The following is a 10,506-nucleotide window of genomic DNA, read 5'->3' as shown; positions in this document are numbered from 1 at the left end:
GAATATATGGAATGAAAGTTTGAATATATGGAATGAAAGTTAGAATATATGGAATGAATGTTTGAATATATGGAATGAAAGTTTGAATATATGGAATGAAACATGAATATATGGAATGAAAGTTTGAATATATGGAATTAAAAATGAATATATGGAATTAATGTTTGAATATATGGAATGAATGTTTGAATATATGGAATGAAAGTTTGAATATATGGAATGAAAGTTTGAATATATGGAATGAAAGTTAGAATATATGGAATGAATGTTTGAATATATGGAATGAAAGTTTGAATATATGGAATGAAACATGAATATATGGAATGAAAGTTTGAATATATGGAATGAATGTTTGAATATATGGAGTGAATGTTTGAATATATGGAATGAAAGTTTGAATATATGGAATGAAAGTTAGAATATATGGAATGAATGTTTGAATATATGGAATGAAAGTTTGAATATATGGAATGAAACATGAATATATGGAATGAAAGTTTGAATATATGGAATGAATGTTTGAATATATGGAATGAAAGTTTGAATATATGGAATGAAACATGAATATATGGAATGAATGTTTGAATATATGGAATGAATGTTTGAATATATGGAATGAATGTTTGAATATATGGAATGAATGTTTGAATATATGGAATGACACATGAATATATGGAATGAATGTTTGAATATATGGAATGAATGTTTGAATATATGGAATGAATGTTTGAATATATGGAATGACACATGAATATATGGAATGAATGTTTGAATATATGGAATGAATGTTTGAATATATGGAATGAATGTTTGAATATATGGAAAGAATGTTTGAATATATGGAATTAAACATGAATATATGGAATGAATGTTTGAATATATGGAATGAATGTTTGAATATATGGAATGAAAGTTTGAATATATGGAATTAAACATGAATATATGGAATGAAAGTTTGAATATATGGAATTAAACATGAATATATGGAATGAAAGTTTGAATATATGGAATTAAACATGAATATATGGAATGAATGTTTGAATATATGGAATGAAAGTTTGAATATATGGAATTAAACATGAATATATGGAATGAATGTTTGAATATATGGAATGAAAGTTTGAATATATGGAATTAAACATGAATATATGGAATGAATGTTTGAATATATGGAATGAAAGTTTGAATATATGGAAAGAATGTTTGAATATATGGAATGAAAGTTTGAATATATGGAATTAAACATGAATATATGGAATTAATGTTTGAATATATGGAATGAATGTTTGAATATATGGAATTAAACATGAATATATGGAATGAAAGTTTGAATATATGGAATTAAACATGAATATATGGAATTAATGTTTGAATATATGGAATGAATGTTTGAATATATGGAATGAACGTTTGAATATATGGAATGAAAGTTTGAATATATGGAATGAAAGTTAGAATATATGGAATGAATGTTTGAATATATGGAATGAAAGTTTGAATATATGGAATGAAAGTTTGAATATATGGAATGAAAGTTTGAATATATGGAATGAAAGTTTGAATATATGGAATGAAACTTGAATATATGGAATGAATGTTTGAATATATGGAATGAAAGTTTGAATATATGGAATTAAACATGAATATATGGAATGAATGTTTGAATATATGGAATGAAAGTTTGAATATATGGAAAGAATGTTTGAATATATGGAATGAATGTTTGAATATATGGAATTAAACATGAATATATGGAATGAATGTTTGAATATATGGAATTAAACATGAATATATGGAATGAAAGTTTGAATATATGGAATTAAACATGAATATATGGAATTAATGTTTGAATATATGGAATGAATGTTTGAATATATGGAATGAATGTTTGAATATATGGAATGAAAGTTTGAATATATGGAATGAAAGTTTGAATATATGGAATGAAAGTTTGAATATATGGAATGAAAGTTTGAATATATGGAATGAAAGTTAGAATATATGGAATGAATGTTTGAATATATGGAATGAAAGTTTGAATATATGGAATGAAAGTTTGAATATATGGAATGAATGTTTGAATATATGGAATGAAAGTTTGAATATATGGAATGAAAGTTTGAATATATGGAATGAAAGTTAGAATATATGGAATGAATGTTTGAATATATGGAATGAAAGTTTGAATATATGGAATGAAACATGAATATATGGAATGAAAGTTTGAATATATGGAATTAAACATGAATATATGGAATTAATGTTTGAATATATGGAATGAATGTTTGAATATATGGAATGAAAGTTTGAATATATGGAATGAAAGTTTGAATATATGGAATGAAAGTTAGAATATATGGAATGAATGTTTGAATATATGGAATGAAAGTTTGAATATATGGAATGAAACATGAATATATGGAATGAAAGTTTGAATATATGGAATGAATGTTTGAATATATGGAATGAAAGTTTGAATATATGGAATGAAAGTTAGAATATATGGAATGAATGTTTGAATATATGGAATGAAAGTTTGAATATATGGAATGAAACATGAATATATGGAATGAAAGTTTGAATATATGGAATGAATGTTTGAATATATGGAATGAAAGTTTGAATATATGGAATGAAACATGAATATATGGAATGAATGTTTGAATATATGGAATGAATTTTTGAATATATGGAATGAATGTTTGAATATATGGAATGAATGTTTGAATATATGGAATGAATGTTTGAATATATGGAATGACACATGAATATATGGAATGAATGTTTGAATATATGGAATGAATGTTTGAATATATGGAATGAATGTTTGAATATATGGAATGAATGTTTGAATATATGGAATGACACATGAATATATGGAATGAATGTTTGAATATATGGAATGAATGTTTGAATATATGGAATGAAAGTTTGAATATATGGAATTAAACATGAATATATGGAATGAAAGTTTGAATATATGGAATGAAAGTTTGAATATATGGAGTGAAACTTGAATATATGGAATGAATGTTTGAATATATGGAATGAAAGTTTGAATATATGGAATTAAACATGAATATATGGAATGAATGTTTGAATATATGGAATGAATGTTTGAATATATGGAATGAAAGTTTGAATATATGGAATTAAACATGAATATATGGAATGAAAGTTTGAATATATGGAATGAAAGTTTGAATATATGGAGTGAAACTTGAATATATGGAATGAATGTTTGAATATATGGAATGAAAGTTTGAATATATGGAATGAAAGTTTGAATATATGGAATGAAAGTTTGAATATATGGAATTAAACATGAATATATGGAATGAATGTTTGAATATATGGAATGAAAGTTTGAATATATGGAAAGAATGTTTGAATATATGGAATGAATGTTTGAATATATGGAATTAAACATGAATATATGGAATGAATGTTTGAATATATGGAATTAAACATGAATATATGGAATGAAAGTTTGAATATATGGAATTAAACATGAATATATGGAATGAATGTTTGAATATATGGAATGAATGTTTGAATATATGGAATGAATGTTTGAATATATGGAATGAAAGTTTGAATATATGGAATGAAAGTTTGAATATATGGAATGAAAGTTTGAATATATGGAGTGAAACTTGAATATATGGAATGAATGTTTGAATATATGGAATGAAAGTTTGAATATATGGAATGAAAGTTTGAATATATGGAATGAAAGTTAGAATATATGGAATGAATGTTTGAATATATGGAATGAAAGTTTGAATATATGGAATGAAACATGAATATATGGAATGAAAGTTTGAATATATGGAATTAAAAATGAATATATGGAATTAATGTTTGAATATATGGAATGAATGTTTGAATATATGGAATGAAAGTTTGAATATATGGAATGAAAGTTTGAATATATGGAATGAAAGTTAGAATATATGGAATGAATGTTTGAATATATGGAATGAAAGTTTGAATATATGGAATGAAACATGAATATATGGAATGAAAGTTTGAATATATGGAATGAATGTTTGAATATATGGAGTGAATGTTTGAATATATGGAATGAAAGTTTGAATATATGGAATGAAAGTTAGAATATATGGAATGAATGTTTGAATATATGGAATGAAAGTTTGAATATATGGAATGAAACATGAATATATGGAATGAAAGTTTGAATATATGGAATGAATGTTTGAATATATGGAATGAAAGTTTGAATATATGGAATGAAACATGAATATATGGAATGAATGTTTGAATATATGGAATGAATGTTTGAATATATGGAATGAATGTTTGAATATATGGAATGAATGTTTGAATATATGGAATGACACATGAATATATGGAATGAATGTTTGAATATATGGAATGAATGTTTGAATATATGGAATGAATGTTTGAATATATGGAATGACACATGAATATATGGAATGAATGTTTGAATATATGGAATGAATGTTTGAATATATGGAATGAATGTTTGAATATATGGAAAGAATGTTTGAATATATGGAATTAAACATGAATATATGGAATGAATGTTTGAATATATGGAATGAATGTTTGAATATATGGAATGAAAGTTTGAATATATGGAATTAAACATGAATATATGGAATGAAAGTTTGAATATATGGAATTAAACATGAATATATGGAATGAAAGTTTGAATATATGGAATTAAACATGAATATATGGAATGAATGTTTGAATATATGGAATGAAAGTTTGAATATATGGAATTAAACATGAATATATGGAATGAATGTTTGAATATATGGAATGAAAGTTTGAATATATGGAATTAAACATGAATATATGGAATGAATGTTTGAATATATGGAATGAAAGTTTGAATATATGGAAAGAATGTTTGAATATATGGAATGAAAGTTTGAATATATGGAATTAAACATGAATATATGGAATTAATGTTTGAATATATGGAATGAATGTTTGAATATATGGAATTAAACATGAATATATGGAATGAAAGTTTGAATATATGGAATTAAACATGAATATATGGAATTAATGTTTGAATATATGGAATGAATGTTTGAATATATGGAATGAACGTTTGAATATATGGAATGAAAGTTTGAATATATGGAATGAAAGTTAGAATATATGGAATGAATGTTTGAATATATGGAATGAAAGTTTGAATATATGGAATGAAAGTTTGAATATATGGAATGAAAGTTTGAATATATGGAATGAAAGTTTGAATATATGGAATGAAACTTGAATATATGGAATGAATGTTTGAATATATGGAATGAAAGTTTGAATATATGGAATTAAACATGAATATATGGAATGAATGTTTGAATATATGGAATGAAAGTTTGAATATATGGAAAGAATGTTTGAATATATGGAATGAATGTTTGAATATATGGAATTAAACATGAATATATGGAATGAATGTTTGAATATATGGAATTAAACATGAATATATGGAATGAAAGTTTGAATATATGGAATTAAACATGAATATATGGAATTAATGTTTGAATATATGGAATGAATGTTTGAATATATGGAATGAATGTTTGAATATATGGAATGAAAGTTTGAATATATGGAATGAAAGTTTGAATATATGGAATGAAAGTTTGAATATATGGAATGAAAGTTTGAATATATGGAATGAAAGTTAGAATATATGGAATGAATGTTTGAATATATGGAATGAAAGTTTGAATATATGGAATGAAAGTTTGAATATATGGAATGAATGTTTGAATATATGGAATGAAAGTTTGAATATATGGAATGAAAGTTTGAATATATGGAATGAAAGTTAGAATATATGGAATGAATGTTTGAATATATGGAATGAAAGTTTGAATATATGGAATGAAACATGAATATATGGAATGAAAGTTTGAATATATGGAATTAAACATGAATATATGGAATTAATGTTTGAATATATGGAATGAATGTTTGAATATATGGAATGAAAGTTTGAATATATGGAATGAAAGTTTGAATATATGGAATGAAAGTTAGAATATATGGAATGAATGTTTGAATATATGGAATGAAAGTTTGAATATATGGAATGAAACATGAATATATGGAATGAAAGTTTGAATATATGGAATGAATGTTTGAATATATGGAATGAAAGTTTGAATATATGGAATGAAAGTTAGAATATATGGAATGAATGTTTGAATATATGGAATGAAAGTTTGAATATATGGAATGAAACATGAATATATGGAATGAAAGTTTGAATATATGGAATGAATGTTTGAATATATGGAATGAAAGTTTGAATATATGGAATGAAACATGAATATATGGAATGAATGTTTGAATATATGGAATGAATTTTTGAATATATGGAATGAATGTTTGAATATATGGAATGAATGTTTGAATATATGGAATGAATGTTTGAATATATGGAATGACACATGAATATATGGAATGAATGTTTGAATATATGGAATGAATGTTTGAATATATGGAATGAATGTTTGAATATATGGAATGAATGTTTGAATATATGGAATGACACATGAATATATGGAATGAATGTTTGAATATATGGAATGAATGTTTGAATATATGGAATGAAAGTTTGAATATATGGAATTAAACATGAATATATGGAATGAAAGTTTGAATATATGGAATGAAAGTTTGAATATATGGAGTGAAACTTGAATATATGGAATGAATGTTTGAATATATGGAATGAAAGTTTGAATATATGGAATTAAACATGAATATATGGAATGAATGTTTGAATATATGGAATGAATGTTTGAATATATGGAATGAAAGTTTGAATATATGGAATTAAACATGAATATATGGAATGAAAGTTTGAATATATGGAATGAAAGTTTGAATATATGGAGTGAAACTTGAATATATGGAATGAATGTTTGAATATATGGAATGAAAGTTTGAATATATGGAATGAAAGTTTGAATATATGGAATGAAAGTTAGAATATATGGAATGAATGTTTGAATATATGGAATGAAAGTTTGAATATATGGAATGAAACATGAATATATGGAATGAAAGTTTGAATATATGGAATTAAACATGAATATATGGAATTAATGTTTGAATATATGGAATGAATGTTTGAATATATGGAATGAAAGTTTGAATATATGGAATGAAAGTTTGAATATATGGAATGAAAGTTAGAATATATGGAATGAATGTTTGAATATATGGAATGAAAGTTTGAATATATGGAATTAAACATGAATATATGGAATGAATGTTTGAATATATGGAATGAATGTTTGAATATATGGAATGAAAGTTTGAATATATGGAATTAAACATGAATATATGGAATGAAAGTTTGAATATATGGAATGAAAGTTTGAATATATGGAGTGAAACTTGAATATATGGAATGAATGTTTGAATATATGGAATGAAAGTTTGAATATATGGAATGAAAGTTTGAATATATGGAATGAAAGTTAGAATATATGGAATGAATGTTTGAATATATGGAATGAAAGTTTGAATATATGGAATGAAACATGAATATATGGAATGAAAGTTTGAATATATGGAATTAAACATGAATATATGGAATTAATGTTTGAATATATGGAATGAATGTTTGAATATATGGAATGAAAGTTTGAATATATGGAATGAAAGTTTGAATATATGGAATGAAAGTTAGAATATATGGAATGAATGTTTGAATATATGGAATGAAAGTTTGAATATATGGAATGAAACATGAATATATGGAATGAAAGTTTGAATATATGGAATGAATGTTTGAATATATGGAATGAAAGTTTGAATATATGGAATGAAAGTTAGAATATATGGAATGAATGTTTGAATATATGGAATGAAAGTTTGAATATATGGAATGAAACATGAATATATGGAATGAAAGTTTGAATATATGGAATGAATGTTTGAATATATGGAATGAAAGTTTGAATATATGGAATGAAACATGAATATATGGAATGAATGTTTGAATATATGGAATGAATTTTTGAATATATGGAATGAATGTTTGAATATATGGAATGAATGTTTGAATATATGGAATGAATGTTTGAATATATGGAATGACACATGAATATATGGAATGAATGTTTGAATATATGGAATGAATGTTTGAATATATGGAATGAATGTTTGAATATATGGAATGAATGTTTGAATATATGGAATTAAACATGAATATATGGAAAGAATGTTTGAATATATGGAATGAATGTTTGAATATATGGAATTAAACATGAATATATGGAATGAATGTTTGAATATATGGAATGAATGTTTGAATATATGGAATGACACATGAATATATGGAATGAAAGTTAGAATATATGGAGTGAATGTTTGTATGTAATTAAACTTGAATATATGGAATGAATGTTTGAATATATGGAATGAACGTTCAAATATATGGAATGAAAGTTTGAATATATGGAATGAAAGTTTGAACATATGGAATGAAAGTTAGAATATATGGAATGAATGTTTGAATATATGGAATGAAACATGAATATATGGAATGAAAGTTAGAATATATGGAATGAATGTTTGAATATATGGAATGAAAGTTTGAATATATGGAATGAAAGTTTGAATATATGGAATGAAACTTGAATATATGGAATGAATGTTTGAATATATGGAATGAAAGTTTGAATATATGGAATGAAAGTTTGAATATATGGAATGAAAGTTAGAATATATGGAATGAATGTTTGAATATATGGAATGAAAGTTTGAATATATGGAATGAAAGTTTGAATATATGGAATGAAAGTTTGAATATATGGAATGAAAGTTTGAATATATGGAATGAAACTTGAATATATGGAATGAATGTTTGAATATATGGAATGAAAGTTTGAATATATGGAATTAAACATGAATATATGGAATGAATGTTTGAATATATGGAATGAAAGTTTGAATATATGGAAAGAATGTTTGAATATATGGAATGAATGTTTGAATATATGGAATTAAACATGAATATATGGAATGAATGTTTGAATATATGGAATTAAACATGAATATATGGAATGAAAGTTTGAATATATGGAATGAAAGTTTGAATATATGGAATGAATGTTTGAATATATGGAATGAAAGTTTGAATATATGGAATGAAAGTTTGAATATATGGAATGAAAGTTTGAATATATGGAATTAAACATGAATATATGGAATGAATGTTTGAATATATGGAATTAAACATGAATATATGGAATTAATGTTTGAATATATGGAATGAATGTTTGAATATATGGGATGAATGTTTGAATATATGGAATGAAAGTTTGAATATATGGAATGAAAGTTTGAATATATGGAATGAAAGTTTGAATATATGGAATGAAACTTGAATATATGGAATGAATGTTTGAATATATGGAATGAAAGTTTGAATATATGGAATGAAAGTTTGAATATATGGAATGAAAGTTAGAATATATGGAATGAATGTTTGAATATATTGAATGAAAGTTTGAATATATGGAATGAAACTTGAATATATGGAATGAAAGTTTGAATATATGGAATGAAACATGAATATATGGAATGAAAGTTTGAATATATGGAATGAAACATGAATATATGGAATGAATGTTTGAATATATGGAATGAATGTTTGAATATATGGAATGAATGTTTGAATATATGGAATGACACATGAATATATGGAATGAATGTTTGAATATATGGAATGAATGTTTGAATATATGGAATTAAACATGAATATATGGAAAGAATGTTTGAATATATGGAATGAATGTTTGAATATATGGAATTAAACATGAATATATGGAATGAATGTTTGAATATATGGAATGAATGTTTGAATATATGGAATGACACATGAATATATGGAATGAAAGTTAGAATATATGGAGTGAATGTTTGTATGGAATTAAACTTGAATATATGGAATGAATGTTTGAATATATGGAATGAACGTTCAAATATATGGAATGAAAGTTTGAATATATGGAATGAAAGTTTGAACATATGGAATGAAAGTTAGAATATATGGAATGAATGTTTGAATATATGGAATGAAACATGAATATATGGAATGAAAGTTTGAATATATGGAATGAAAGTTTGAATATATGGAATGAATGTTTGAATATATGGAATGAAAGTTTGAATATATGGAATTAAACATGAATATATGGAATGAATATTTGAATATATGGAATGAAAGTTTGAATATATGGAATGAATGTTTGAATATATGGAATGAAAGTTTGAATATATGGAATGAAAGTTTGAATATATGGAATGAAAGTTTGAATATATGGAATTAAACATGAATATATGGAATGAATGTTTGAATATATGGAATTAAACATGAATATATGGAATTAATGTTTGAATATATGGAATGAATGTTTGAATATATGGAATGAATGTTTGAATATATGGAATGAAAGTTTGAATATATGGAATGAA

Source organism: Barbus barbus, assembly GCF_936440315.1.
Source record: "Barbus barbus genome assembly, chromosome: 17".
Classification (NCBI taxonomy): Eukaryota; Metazoa; Chordata; class Actinopteri; order Cypriniformes; family Cyprinidae; genus Barbus; species Barbus barbus.
Note: the sequence above shows the minus strand (reverse complement) of the source record.